Below are 15,620 nucleotides of genomic sequence, written 5' to 3' on the forward strand. Positions count from 1 at the left end.
TGCACACCAACTGAAATATTTCAGGTCTTTTATTGTTTTAATACTGATAATTTTGGCATACAGCTCATGAAAATCCCTGTCTCAAAAAATTTGCATATTTCATCCAACCAATAAAAGAAATGTGTTTTAATACCAAAAAAGTCAACCTTCAAATAATCGTGTTCAGTTATGCACTCAATACTTGGTCAGGAATCCTTTTGCAGCCTTCAATGCAGTGTGGCATGGAGGCAATCAACCTGTGGGACTGCTGAGGTGTTATGGAGCCCAGGATGCTCCGATAGCGGCTTTAAGCTCATCCAGAGTTTTGGGTCTTGCGTCTCTCAACTTTCTCTTCACAATATCCCACAGATTCTCTCTGGGGTTCAGGTCAGGAGAGTTGGCAGTTGACAAGTACTGAAATTTTATTTAACTTATTTCTTTTTAATAAAGACATTGACAGACAAACTGAACCGCATTCAATTGACCATGGATAAGAAACTGTTCCACCAGTACACACTTTGTGTATTCTTTGGATTAAGAAATAAGTCAGAGCTGCACATATTAATAAAAAAAGAAAAGAAAAGTAGAAGATCCAAAAAGATGTCTTGGTTATGTTAGATAGTGCAGAATCACTGGGACTGCTTAACGTAGCATTGTAGCCATTTAACTGCTCAACATAAGCACAAGTGTTATTATTCCACTTGAAGTAAAAATAGTAAAACTATTAAATTAACTACAATTTCTCTTATTACCTAGAAAATACACTAGATGTGCAGAAACATAAGTGAAAAAGAAACACACTGTGGAAGTAATTACAGCTCTAGTAAGCCCTTTTAGAAAATACAAAGGCACAAACAAATTAACTATTTTAAAAAAAGAATCAACAAGATAAAACACTGCCCATTTGGAAACATGAAAGCACAAGAACAAATTGTAAGGTGTCTCTTTGTGACTTATGAGCAAACTATATATATATGACTATTATCAGTCACTACTGAAGTCGTCGTCAAAGGTAACGCTCTCTGCTCCTGACAAAGTCTGTAGATCGGGGTGTCCAAAGTCAGTCCTAGTGGCCCGGCATCCTGCATGTCTTATTCTCTCCCTGGTGGTAGAAACAACCTTTTCGGCTTGTCAATGTTCTTCTTAGGCCATCTAACGAGCCATCATTTGATGCAGGTGTGTTAAACCAGGGAGAGAACTAAAATATGCAGGATGCCGGGCCACTAGGACCCACTTTGGGCTCCCCAGCTGTAGATAATACTCTGTTGCCTGCAGCTTCATCTGTTGGTGCTGCAGCTCTCTGAGGATGATGCTCTGGAGACCTCTTGGACCTTCGTCAGTTAGGTCACAGGACAAACCTTTAAAGTTGAACATAAATAAAAATCCAAAATTTAGATGCTTTTACTTTCGGTATGATTATGCGTTACTTAAAAACATACTTTTAAATTTACCTCCCGATAACAGGTGGGAAACTCCTTTAGAGTGTCTTCATAGGATGACAGAGATTTCCAACGATGGTCCATCAACAAAGATCCTCTTTTCCTCTTCCAGTCTCTTTACCATCATGATGTCATCGATTGCCCTTGTTCTTGTGTGAAGACTGAGAGTCTGAAATGCATTTATGAAAAGGACAAATCAACTCATTAAAAGTTTAAATTTGTAAGTTGAGGTCAACACATGGAGTATCTAGTCATATTATCTGTCAGGTATGATGACAGTATAAAACATATTAGTGGATGTTTACTTACCACTGTGTGATTGTTGCCATGGGAATGTTGTGTCACCGGACAGGATCTCTTCCAAAGACAGAACTTCTGTGTCTGTATCAGTCTTCAAGTGACCAACATCTTCTAAAGCTAAGATGTTTTCTCCTTTCTGATCTAACGATGAGCCTTGGCACAAGCTTTGTCCATCTGTATCTGCACAAACATACACAAACAACATCAACTGTGTCAAAGATGTTTATGCAGTATGTACCAGCAAGGTTATACAATGCCTGGTCAGTGTTCCTTACCTTACATTCATGGGCTTTGCCATGGAAAATTGAGAGAAATGGCTTCATTTTAAGCAGGTGTTGGAGCTTATGAGAGCTTTTTGTTAGTTTTCAAAATATGGCCAGTACTTGCATGTTACATCCATGGAAAAAAGTCATTGTCTGTTGGCCAGCCTTTGATGAAAGAACAAAGCTTATGCAAATATCTCATACTATCTCGAAGAGCACTAAGCAGCACTCCATGTCTACACACCGCTAGCTCCAAGCCTCCTCACCCAGTTTGCTGCTGGATCTGTGAGAGATCTCCCTGGCTGCCCACCACAAAATCTAGAATGCATACAATTCAGTCAGGCAAGCTGTTATTACAGGCTAAAAGGTTACTGTTATTATACATTTACAATCTGCAGTCTTACATTTTTGGTTGATTAGTGTATACAGTCCACAAATGTTCCTATGTTTTCATCCTTGGCAATGAAAAGGTCCTGAAATATAGCCTGTTCCTCCAATCTGAAAAACAAAGCAATAAAATACACTTCATGAGGTGTTACAGTCCAAAGGTAGTGAACATCACTAACATATACAAAGAATTGTTATATTTCACACATTTTACAATACCTTGCTGCATTCTTTAAATGGTAATACTTGCAATTTCCATCCACTGAAACTGAAAGCACATCTGGGGTACAAGCTTGACACTTGAAGGGATCCTTCCTTAACATCTTATCCAACTCATATATTATGGCTTCCCGCTCAAAAATCATTTCAGGAAGCTCTCAGCCAAGATCTTAACTATGATTTAAAATGAGAGATAAAAAAAGAAAACATAAAATAGGACATAGGTGTCCAAATACCAGGCATCAAGAATAGGTTAGGTGTCTTTCAAGTTCTAGGTGTGTCTCTGGCACAAAACATCTCACTCAATTAATGTTGATGTTACCAGGACTTCATATGATCTGAATGCAGAATGAATGAGGTGGCACCTCAGCCATTTGATTCAAGTGTGTTTAACCAGTTACACCAAAATGTTGAATAGCATAACCACTCAAGAATAGAGTCAGACGGCCCTTCTGGGATATGTACGTCAAAGTACTCACACAGCCAAAGTTGACAGTTATTTAAGATCTACGGGCGGGGTGAGGGGGGGGGGGACGGAGAGATGAGGGAGGGGGGACGGAGAGATGAGGGAGTGGGAGGAGGCAGTTGGAGAGATGCTTCTGGGTCTTTTCTTCTTCTGAAAAGACTGAGAGGATGGGACAACAGGATGAGAAACAGGAACCAAATCAAGCACTATCACAGTCTCTTCCTGGTTCTCTGGTATCATCATTGGATGCTCCTCAGCTATGGTCTCTGTCTGTTCAAAGATCAGGTTCTCAGCTCTTTACTTCTCTTCATCTGGCTTGCAACAGCAATAAATAACAGACAGGAGAAAAGAAATGTGCCTGTACTGACGCAAGTTCATTTTTAATTCAAGTAAATGACCTATAGCTGCAATCAGTGTATTCAGACAGGGTTCAGAACTTTAAAGATCATCACAGCCTAGGGGCACTGATGTTTTGAGCAACCCTCCAATATTACAAAGTGGCAACAACAAGCATGACTATAAACATTATGTGACTTTATCACGGCTAATTAAACGTATTAAGCACAGGTACAGTGTACAGGAACAATTAGCCTCCAACAGGCTAATTTAGCTAGCGTCCACCGTATATTTTCCGGCAAAAAAAATGTTACAAACGTGTCTTCAACCATTCGCATCACAGTCCTACTGCCATTAAGTCCTAAAAAAACCATCAGTAATTTAATAACGTAACACTTTGGAGTTATTTTTGGTTTTAGAGTACAAAAACATTTTGACAGATGCAGATTTCTACTCACCGGAGTGTAAGAGTCGCATATGATGACGTCAGCTTATTCTTCTTCTTGGGTTTTTGTGGGATCCGTCCTTATTTTTATTTCAATCGAACATATTAAAAGGTTTACAGAACAGTTTGCATGCAATCACAAACGAAAACACATCTTAATTTTTCTTAAATTTATTTGGTGTAAATCATTGATATACTCAAAAATAGTTTTTTTATTTTTTTATTTTTATTTTTTTTTAAGGCTTTTAAATCAAGCTAACAAGCACAACAAAACTCCTCCGGTTTTATATTTTACGGAGTTATTTTTAAATACCGAATTTGTAGTAAATATTCTTAATATCCTGTTCAAACTAGCACATAAATTGTAAATAAAGGTTTTAAAAAAAATAGAATAGACACGTCATCTTATTCGTTCCTAAGTCGTCAGTATCGGACGCTTAGGGAATGGTACAGCATTCAATGAGAACCCTTCGCGTCACATATTGACGCCAAGGGGATACCCTTGGCGTCAATATGTGACGCCGAGGGTACCTGCCCAAGCGTCAATATGTGACGAGTTGGGAGTGAGAATGTGTTGGATTCACTGACCCTATTTGTTGTTGTTCTTGTTTTTTTTTTTTAGACATTCTCAACCTTGATATTCTAGCCTTTTTCAGTCATACAGTGAGAGTCTCCGTAAGCTGCTGGCACCTCGGGATCCGACCCATCGTGTCCGGCATGTGCTGACTGAGAAAGCGCGAACATCTGATGTTTACTTGCACATCTGGATACCACACCAGCACATGTTGACAATGACACCGCTTTCTTCTCTTTTCCAGCTCCGTCAGCGCCGTGCAAAACTCTTGAGCTCGTTAGAATCTGTGATGGAAGAAAAGGCAAACATACCGGTGTTTTGGCCAAAAGGCAAAACCTTGGAAAACTACGTAAACCTCGCCACAGGAATCCACTGGCAAGACGCCGGTCCAAGACCGAGGCAGGTTGGCACAAGCAAAGCAGGCGATCGAAAGAAATCTCTCACTACATTTCAATCTGGACAGACTCAGACGAGAACAAGAAACAATTAAAAGATTTAATGACAGCAATGAATAACAGTTCTTTGGCGCTCGGGCCCCGGCAGCTGATTTGAGCTGAGATTTGATGTGAACTCGATGAACATCCCGATAACTGATTAGGGATGCTCTCCCCCGGGGCCCGACACTGGTGGTGGTGGTCAGGAAGGGTTCCATCCTGGAGAACCGAAGGATGAGGGTGGAGATGGGGAGGTGGTGGGTTGAACGCAGCTGGGAAGCGTCTGACGGTTTGGGTGTGGATCCTCTTATGAAGAGCCTGATTGCTGATTGAACGTGCAGGGTGAGGTCCAGGCTGAGGACGGGGATGAGCATGACGTCAATGGGTGAACGGAGGGGGCGGAGTCTTCCAGCTTGAACCTCTGCTAAAGCTCCATTTCAATCTGGACAGACTCAGACGAGAACAAGAAACAATTAAAAGATTTAATGACAGCAATGAATAACAGTTCTTTGGCGCTCGGGCCCCGGCAGCTGATTTGAGCTGAGATTTGATGTGAACTCGATGAACATCCCGATAACTGATTAGGGATGCTCTCCCCCCAAAAAGGGGCCGAGGCCGGGGCCGAGGCCCGAGGAAAGGTGGGACCTAAAACTCGTGTGCTGACTTGAGAATGCAGGGAGAAAAGTACAATACGGTTGTAGACTAACGGATTGCAGAAGACCAGAAGGAGAGAAGCTGGCAGGAGTAATCCAATTTGATAGAGGGGTTTTCATGAGATCATGATGCACAGCTGAAGAATGAAGGCCTGCTCAGAGAAGGGGCCGAAATAATACGAGGCGTGAGAGTGAAGATAGTTGAAGGTGTGGAGCCAGGCTGGGGATAGGATCAGCTAGATGACAACATCAACTGGAGAATGATGGAGGGATAGGTGCCCACTGTAAGGGAGCCAACACTGAAAAGTATGAGGGAAAAGAAAACCAACTGAGACATGGGCCAACATTGAGAGAAAGGCTGGGACATGGGCCAGCAGCAGGGGCAGAGAACGCTGGGACATGGGCCAGCAGCAGGGGCAGGAGACGCTGGGACATGGGCCAGCAGCAGGGACAGGAGACGCTGGGACATGGGCCAGCAGCAGGGACAGGAGAACGCTGGGACATGGGCCAGCAGCAGGGACAGGAGAACGCTGGGACATGGGCCAGCAGCAGGGACAGGAGAACGCTGGGACATGGGCCAGCAGCAGGGGCAGAGAACGCTGGGACATGGGCCAGCAGCAGGGGCAGAGAACGCTGGGACATGGGCCAGCAGCAAGGGCAGGAGACGCTGGGACATGGGCCAGCAGCAAGGGCAGGAGACGCTGGGACATGGGCCAGCAGCAGGGGCAGGAGAACGCTGGGACATGGGCCAGCAGCAGGGGCAGAGAACGCTGGGACATGGGCCAGCAGCAGGGGCAGAGAACGCTGGGACATGGGCCAGCAGCAGGGGCAGAGAACGCTGGGACATGGGCCAGCAGCAGGGGCAGGAGACGCTGGGACATGGGCCAGCAGCAAGGGCAGGAGACGCTGGGACATGGGCCAGCAGCAGGGACAGGAGACGCTGGGACATGGGCCAGCAGCAGGGGCAGGAGAACGCTGGGACATGGGCCAGCAGCAGGGACAGAGAACGCTGGGACATGGGCCAGCAGCAGGGGCAGAGAACGCTGGGACATGGGCCAGCAGCAGGGACAGGAGACGCTGGGACATGGGCCAGCAGCAAGGGCAGGAGACGCTGGGACATGGGCCAGCAGCAAGGGCAGGAGACGCTGGGACATGGGCCAGCAGCAGGGACAGGAGACGCTGGGACGTGGGCCAGCAGCAGGGACAGGAGACGCTGGGACGTGGGCCAGCAGCAGGGACAGGAGACGCTGGGACGTGGGCCAGCAGCAGGGACAGGAGACGCTGGGACGTGGGCCAGCAGCAGGGACAGGAGACGCTGGGACGTGGGCCAGCAGCAGGGACAGGAGACGCTGGGACATGGGCCAGCAGCAGGGACAGGAGACGCTGGGACATGGGCCAGCAGCAGGGACAGGAGACGCTGGGACGTGGGCCAGCAGCAGGGGCAGGAGACGCTGGGACGTGGGCCAGCAGCAGGGACAGAAGACGCTGGGACATGGGCCAGCAGCAGGGACAGAGGAAAGCCAAAAAACAGAAAAAGAGTTAGCAATGGAGAGAGAAGGAAAAGTCAAGAGGGGAAGTAATCAGTGAGATGATAAAGAGACTCAAGACTTAGAATGCGGTAGAAGGAGTGTGCTTGTGATGCGACATGTAGGTGGGAGAATGGAGGCGTGAGAAGGAAAATGGTACAAATCACTGGATAAGAATGCTTGCTTAGGCAAGAAAAGACCAACCACCACCAGCGAAATGTGCAGTGCTCACCTAGGCACTGAGGGAGCCCTCGCTAATAAATTACAGAGCGAGACCTGAGATTAAACATGAAATGAGCGATGCCGTCTAACGGCTGAACTGAACTGGGCAGAGGTGGAGACAGCTCATCAACAACAGTCAAAATGATCATGGGTGAAAAACAGATAAGATTAAAGTCGGTTGATGACATGAAACGGACTGGTGAAGGTTCAGCTTTATAGTAACCAACGACTGATGAGAGCGACAATTAGGGATTGCTTGCGGAGTTAGCCCCTCAGGAAACGGGTTATGGCTGTGGAACAATTTCGTAAAAAGCTGGAAACTCGAGCTGCTGAAATGAAGGTGAAGCTGAACCAACTACATAGGAGATCCCCCCCCAAAAAAAGGGCCATGCCCGACAGACTGAATTTAAAATGAAAAATAGAAAGAAAATACTATCTAAACTCATCAAAAAGCTTTGACGTGTAGAGATGTGCCACTCGAATGAACTTCACGGACCTGGCAATGGGGTTGGGAGTTTAGACTAGAATGGCTGAGAGCTTTAGGATACCTGCAAGAGCTGGTTGCCGTAGTGACAGACCCACAAGAATGACTGGTAAGAGTCTAAAGGCTATTGGCCCAGAAGTGAGACTGGAAAGAGCACATTTGAGTATGGGAGCGGGGTAAGTGAGAGAACCGACTACATAGCCTGAAAGTGGCAGGATGGCCTGGGAAATAATCTGCCGATTCTGGGAGATCTTGAGATAAAACTGAGAAGCGACCCATGGGACTTGAACAGGACACATCAGAATATGGAACAGCTTGGTTGATAGCGGCGAAGCAAGTAGACCAGGAATATCCAGAGTTCAGCTAAGAAAAACCTAAAACTTGAGCTACGAAAAGGATCACCTGCTGGAATAGCGACTGCCAGACCATTTAAATCCTCTGGATTGTTCTGAACTGAGCTACCGGAATGAAATATGAATCAACCACTATACATTGCGCATGTGGAAAATGCCTATAAATCGAATGCTTTAAAAAAAAACACCACGTCTTGCATCGAGACTAAACCAGTTCTATTTAAGGTTGCTTTGATAAGTAGTGAATGGACACGAGCAAATTTTTTTTTTTTTTTTTTTTTTAGAAAATGATTGGACAATGCCCTCGTCAACAAGAATTTAAGGCTGATTAATAATTAGCAGAAGCGCTGGACAGACTCAACCGAACTGAAGAGGAATTATTAGTTGACTTCATGTTACGTTAGCAAGCCACTCTACTACACGTATTGCATCGCAACAGGGTAAAAGTCCACAATTAGGTGAATGACAATTTATGCCTCATGCCGCAGTATGAGAAGGCCAGCCGAGACGCGAGCCCCTGCTCCAGACAAGATTAGCTGATTGAATTGACTGTTTAGGTCATGATAAGGAGTAAATTTAAAATATGCCAATCTTAAAAACTTGCCATGTCTTATTGGAAAGCCTAATTATAGTTCTCAGATTAATAACTTATTCTGTCCTGTTAACCTTTATGTTACCTGTAGATAAAGTAGATTGTTTGCAGAGATCTTTTGAACTGCTCTTTGTGTGGGAAATCATCAGGAGAAGTTCCAGCTTTCACACTGATCTGTGAAAAGCCTTGAAACAGCAGGAGTCCAGGCCAGTAGAGGAGAAGCTCTGCTTCCACTTGTTTAGATAAAGGTGACAGTTTGAGCTTGATCACTCGGTCGGTTAAATTACGCAAAGTATTGGCGTTATACTAGCGGCTCCTACGCCGTTGGCGACTGGTGTGAACGTCTCCGGGCTTAAGTTGCGTTTGAAATAGATGATATGTTAACAGCGCATAAAAACTGTTTTAATTGCAGAACAAGGTTGCAGAGAACGCGATAAGGGAGATGGAGGAAACTCCGGTACCAAATCGATGCAGGAATATAAAAGAGTTGGCCATGTAGGTAAAATACGGGGCTTGCAGAACAGCTGGGACACAACTGAAGTGTCCGCCCGTGCTGCCGGGCCTGGGTAGCATAAATTATAATACAGCTCAATCAACAAAGAATACTGCGCTGACTAGCGACGAATAACTAATGTGAAGCAGATAGATAACTGCGGTGACCAAACGACCAGTTAAAGATGGGCTGCACTGCTCGCAGTTGAGTGCACATGCATCTGCTATTCATACGATAGACATCCCTCCAAGGCTGACTGGATTCTGACATACGCCTTGCAGCTCTTACGCAACAGCTGGTCACCTGCTGAACCAATGTTATGTTTAAAGGCGCCTCGGAGAAACAGGTGACGATGGTTTAACTAAGTCAATGTTCGGATAAAAGTCCTTGAACATTAGAACCTGAGTGGCGCATGTATATACGGCCAAAGTGTTCGGGAGGGGATAAACTAATGAAAAGTGTCTGCGTTACGAAGTATTGCGAGACTCGAATGAGACATGAGAATGCTACGTCTTACCCTGGTAGCCTGAAACAGGCGTAGTGAGGGAAAACCAGAGAGGTGTTGCTGAGCGGGCTGACAGCGACCATGCAGGAGAGGGAAATAGTAGGCATGCTGATCCTTAGCGTGGCACTGGTGTGAAGGCGCTGAGGTGAAGACGACGGTGCGGGTTGAAAACAGTGGGATCACGTGTTTGAAATCATCGAGGAATCTCTTGCATCTGAGGAGCATCCCGACAGCCTGAGACGGGCGTAGAGGGGGAAATCCGGAAAGGTGCTGACCATGACGACATGCGGAAGTGAGAGAAGCTTGGCGGGCGAAGGAAGATGGCCTTTTGCTGCTTCCATCAGATCCTCCCTTTTGATTCTGTCGTTTTTCTTTACGTGGCATCTTTAAACAGGCTGTTCCCTCCACGTAGAGCTCCGCAGTTAGCTACCTTGTCTCACGACTGTGCGGGAGGTAATCCGTCGTGCATCACGGGCCAAAGGGGTCAAAGTAAACAAGGTGACCGGAGGGCTTATGTTTTTCCGGAGGTGGATCGTGGAGTAAGTGAAATTCTAGACAGGTGAGAGATAGGCGGGAGAAGCTGCTTGAAATGATCGAGGCTGGGGCCGGGAGAAATCTCTTGCATCCGGGGAGCGTCTGAGGGGAAAAAGAAAGGACCAACGCAGGATGCGAGGTCGAAGGACGGGGAATCACGAAGCTGTGGAGGAGCTGAGACGTGCAGATGAACGGATTGAACGCAGCTGGGAAGCGTCTGACGGTTTGGGTGTGGATCCTCTTATGAAGAGCCTGATTGCTGATTGAACGTGCAGGGTGAGGTCCAGGCTGAGGACGGGGATGAGCATGACGTCAATGGGTGAACGGAGGGGGCGGAGTCTTCCAGCTTGAACCTCTGCTAAAGCTCCATTTCTATTTAATCCCCGTGTCCGGCTTTAATAACTTGCGCTCTTTTTAATGGACTTGTTTTGGTTTTGTCGCACCATTTGTAGAAGCGCGATGAGTTACAAGCGGCCATGTGCAATTCGTGACCGCTCTGATCATTTCTTTAGGCGACATGTGGAGACCGTCAAACAAAACAAAACAACAAAAAACGAGCAGCAGGGAGCAAAATTAGTCTTTTTTTTTAAAAACTGGAACATTTTCGAAGCAATCAGAGATACTGAAACATTTTTATTGCGCTGAAAGGAAGTTTAGCTCCAACCTCCTGCAAAGCTGCTTCAGAGAGCAGAGACGTTTGTGTTTTAGCAGTAAATAACGACTGTAAATCTACGTCAAAAGCCTCTCGCTGTAATTCTGACAGCTACACTTGATTTACTTTCTGACATCTGTGCCGACTGCAGTCACTGACGCTCCACTGCTCTAACCTTTTTGCAGCGAAATGCAGCAGCGGTTAATTCAATTGTGCCAGATTTCTTTCGTGCGGCGGTTCGATCTGCTAACAGAGCAGAATCCCCCTTTAAGCCCGGCACATTGTACAATTAATTATGTCTTGATCCAAGCCATCGGTACACCAGCGCTAAGCCTCTTGAGATGGAAAATTGCAGCGATAAGAGGATTATGGGGTTGAGGAGAGAAGATGGAGGCGCATGGGCAGCGTCGAGCAGGTTTTAAGTGTTTGCACTGTTTGTTTGTGCGCGATTCTGCTGATCATAAAATTCAACTCCCGTCCAATTGGTTTTCTGGCAAATAATGCTGTTTTCATTTTGACGTTAATGCGCTCCAGATGATTTGCACTGTGACTTTAAGCTACAGTATTCAAAATACCCTTGTTTTTTCTTTTCTTTTTTTTAAACAGATGTCTTTCATCTTCTTTGTTTTCATTTTGAAAATGCTTAATACTGTTTATCCCATTTGTTGAATCCTAAAAAAAAAAAAAAAAAAAAGCCACAGAATATTGTTTGCATAACTTTTCCTTTGCAATTATGTTGAGGCTTGTAACGCCATATATTTTATGCTCATCTCCATAACTGGAATCGAGAAATATGCACAGAGCGTGCAGGTGAAAAGGAACAACGTTTCAAATGTCAAACTTGAGCAACAATGCATATGGCACACTGTTAACTCAAGGAAAAAAAAAAGAATCAGTGATAGCAGTCCCCAGCTGGAAATGGAGCTCATAAAAGTGAAGATTTATATGCTGGTTTATCCACTGAGCAGGAGGAAGTCAGGAGAAACGCTGTATGGAAACAGTTGCTTGGAGACCTAACAAACTGGCATCCTACTGAGGGATTTAACCTCTTAACACGCAACATTTACACCCTCAATTGAACAAAGTGGGTACATATAAAAATTATTGCTTATTTTTATTTCGTCCTGACTCAGTGTCCCCTTGCTTTATGCATTCAAACCATTTACTTCCTACCTAAATACCCAACAGAAGTCAACAGTGGGACACAACAAATACACAAACGGTAGAATATTTACCAAAACACAAGCAATGAGAATAACTAAACTATCATAAGACATAAGCTAAAATATCTACGATAACTAAACAGAAAACAGCTGAAGCTAAAAATCCAAACACCCAATGGTCATAACAAAAAAGGAAAAAAAAAACGCCTTCCTATTGGTTTTCAGCTTTGACGACCAATAAAAAGGCACATTTTGATTCCATCATGTTTCACATTTTAAAGTTTTATTTATTTTTTATTTTTTAAACTATGTGAGAATAGTTAGGTTTGCACACACATTTTATTAGGTCTTTTTGTTGCTCAAACTTTCCACGGATTTCCTGGAATTAGTTAGCTGTTAGAAATCGCAGCTGGCTGATAGGAGCTGAGGAATCTAGAGACACATGCGCCGCTGGCTTCAGCTCCTCACACCTCCATCTTGATCATGTCCAAGGAGACCAGAAGGAACAGAGACATTCAGAAAGTCCTCGACAGTTTTCCACATTTCCATTCTATTTGCATATATCAAGCCATCAGTTTCAAGTGAGAATATTAATAATGCATACAGTAGACAGGCATCTTTAAGAATATACATCTTAAACTGATTGCAGCCTTGAGGTATTTAAAATTTGAAAAAAGGACATTTTTAAATATTCAGACAAAGACAGCTGAGGGCAAAGAGACAAACAACACAGTTTTTTTTCTTTAAATGTGGTCCAGCACAGAACTGATCTGACTGATCGGCTTTGACAGATAAAGTGTTTTTTCTGTTTTCTTCATATCCGGACCAAGACGTGCTGAAAGGTAACCAGTAAGCATCTATTTTTCATTTTTCTGTTCTGAAGTGAGAATTATCCTGAAATACAGGCCTGTGCTTTCACTTGGGCAAACACTCTGACTTTCAGATTGTTTTAGTGTTGATATAAAAAAAAGAGAAGCTCTCTATGTTGAAATGGCAATCCAATTAAATATTAGCTCCACGTTAACAGCCGTGTCTTGTATGAGAGTGACTTTTCGAGTCGTGACATCAACGTCCTTCATGAGCACTGCAGAGCCAGAGTCTGTTTTGTGCAACACACACCTGCACCGCAAACTACAAAATCAGAAAATTGCCTAAACACCCACTCTAATAAAGATGATCATTCTGGGTGAGGGCCACTTAATCAGTTGTGCTTGAATAACAGCACCGGCTGCTACTTTCTCCTTCAAATCCAGAAAGTTAGCAGCCAAGATTTAGCGAGAGGAACTTGGTGTCTCCATGACTGTCAGAGAAATCTTATAACACGTATATTGAGTGTGCAACACAACCACTTGGGGAACTGCAACATTTCGGTTTGACGCTCCAACTTGAACTGTCACAGTTATTAAACATTGCAATTTAAAGTCAGTACTGTGAACGCTGAGTTAAACTTTGTTGATTTCATGGCCTCTGTGCATAAGGTGTCAAGCTTCTGCTCTATTATTCTCTTTTAAACTTCCAGATGTATAAAGCCTAAAAGCTTGTACAAGAACCTTACGTTTGTTTGTTGTTAAGTATGTGCTATCTGTTGTTTAAAACCCCTGCCTCACAATTGAGGATCTGCTTTTCCATTAAATGTAATATGGCATAATATCATGGGGAAATAAATCTACAGAAATGCATTTCTACAGATTTGGTTCCTTAGCATATAAAATTGAATCCTCAGCTAAAGATGGATGTGATAGATTTTATCGGACTTGTTAGAAACTTCCAATAAGATCCAGAGATTTCATTCATTCACGATGTGCCCTGCATGACATTGTTAATAAATGTAATGTTGATTTCACTCTCTATGCTGACTTCTTCTAATATTCACTGTACACTGCTGACAGCTTGATTTACTGTGTGATCAATTCAACTAAAAAATGATCCCACCAGTTAGGAACACTGGTAGAGAATCGCCGTTTACAGACGATGATTGTTGAATACGACAAAAATAAATTATGACAGAGGAAAAGAAATGTGCCCTGCTCTATAGCAGGATTTCCCCATCTTTGTTCCCAGTAAACATTGCTCCATTCAGGCCTGATGTCCATCAAAAACTATGTGGATAGTTTAAAGATATTACAGGACTTTGATATTATCTTCAACCGCCTTCATTTCTTTACTTTTAAATCTGTACAACAACCTTTTTTTTCCCCACTAAACAGTAGTAATATAGTGAAAAGTGTAACTACAGCTTAGAATTATGAATTAAAGTGAGAGGTAAAACAGTTTCTCTTCTGAGTCACCCTTCATCATCCTCATTCATCCGTGGAATACCTTAGTTTTAACGCTATTATAATCATCCCTTAACGCTGACTGGATATTTTTAGCATGCTGCGTGATGACTTTAGATCTCTGTTTTCCACTTCAGAGATCAGTGGTTTTCCTCACTAAAACGATCGTGATGTGGGGTGTTTTCAGTGCAAGTATTGAATGTCTTTTGTCTTCAAGACGAAGACAAACTGCAACCAGATGGTTTTGCCTCGTGAGTTAGAAGGCAGTTTGGACATGCTCGGAAAACACTGCCAAAACACATTCATTTCTTTTCAGCTCATTTACACTCCGTGTTCAGTTCTGCCTTGGCAAAGCGTGAGCTTGATTCTGAACTCAACTTCAGCTGTCAAAGTTGTTTTTTTTTTTTTTTCCTTTTCTTTAGCTCTTGAGTTCTCCAGACAGTTGCTTCATAGTACATACACACATTAAGAAGGGTCCAAGGCTTTTTGACAGTTCTGCTTTTGCAACCTGGAAACAATCAATAAAATGAACAATGGTGGTTTGGTGAGAAGGTAAAACAGCTGCGAAAATACATTTAGCAGGGAATACCTGTTATCGTCAGCCTATCACATCATGCCTGTGAATGCTGAAGGAACATGTTGTAATGTCAAATAAGTTGAGAACTTTTTCCTCTAACCCTGAATTTTTTCTTAACATCTTCAGAAAAAAAAAATGAAATCAGTTTGTATTATTTCAATGTATTTGCGTCACTGTCTTACAAATACAATATTGTGGTTATTTTAGTCAAAAATACTGAGTGCATTTTAAAAAGATAAGAAGAAACAGCGTAACTTAAGCATTTATGAGGCACAGTTCAAACATCATGTGCTGATTATGTTCAGCAGTCTGATTAACTGAATTAATTTATTAAGTTAGTTTCAGTGGCCAGGCCTCAATAATACCTCTATTCACCTGGCATTTATTCAAACAGCCAGCTCACTCATGCAGAATTTTATTTATTTATTTATTTATTTATTTATTTATTTATTTATTTATTTATTTATTTATTTATTTATTTTATTTTATTTTATTTATTTTTTTGGTTTTCCACCAAAAAGTTGTCAAAACAAAATAGGCCTCATGTTTGATGTATTAGTTTTAAACAACTTGCAAGGCTCTGGCTGCTTGTTTGGGTCATATGCTGTAATTTGCCTCCAGTAAACCTAAACAAGTTTATGAAACGGCATTATTTACATGTCAGGGGCATGCTCATTTAAAAAAAGATACTACCAAATGCCATCATATATAAAAATGGTGGATTATTTAATATTGTACATATCAGGAA

General features: G+C 43.1%; 1 long non-coding RNA gene across 1 annotated transcript; it reads right to left on the reverse strand.

The window, feature by feature from the left end:
- Window positions 1–11: 11 nt before the first annotated feature.
- LOC148155864 (uncharacterized) lies at window positions 12–3,025 on the reverse strand. Its single transcript, XR_015765119.1, has 6 exons — window positions 2,588–3,025; window positions 2,386–2,479; window positions 1,994–2,299; window positions 1,728–1,898; window positions 1,431–1,587; window positions 12–1,337 (listed from the first exon to the last, which is right to left on the reverse strand). It is a non-coding gene; the product is annotated as an uncharacterized LOC148155864 (long non-coding RNA).
- Between the last annotated feature and the right edge of the window lie 12,595 nt (window positions 3,026–15,620).

This window comes from Poecilia mexicana, unplaced genomic scaffold, assembly GCF_051168715.1.
Source record: "Poecilia mexicana isolate PSO_F unplaced genomic scaffold, ASM5116871v1 scaffold_13, whole genome shotgun sequence".
Taxonomy (NCBI): domain Eukaryota; kingdom Metazoa; phylum Chordata; class Actinopteri; order Cyprinodontiformes; family Poeciliidae; genus Poecilia; species Poecilia mexicana.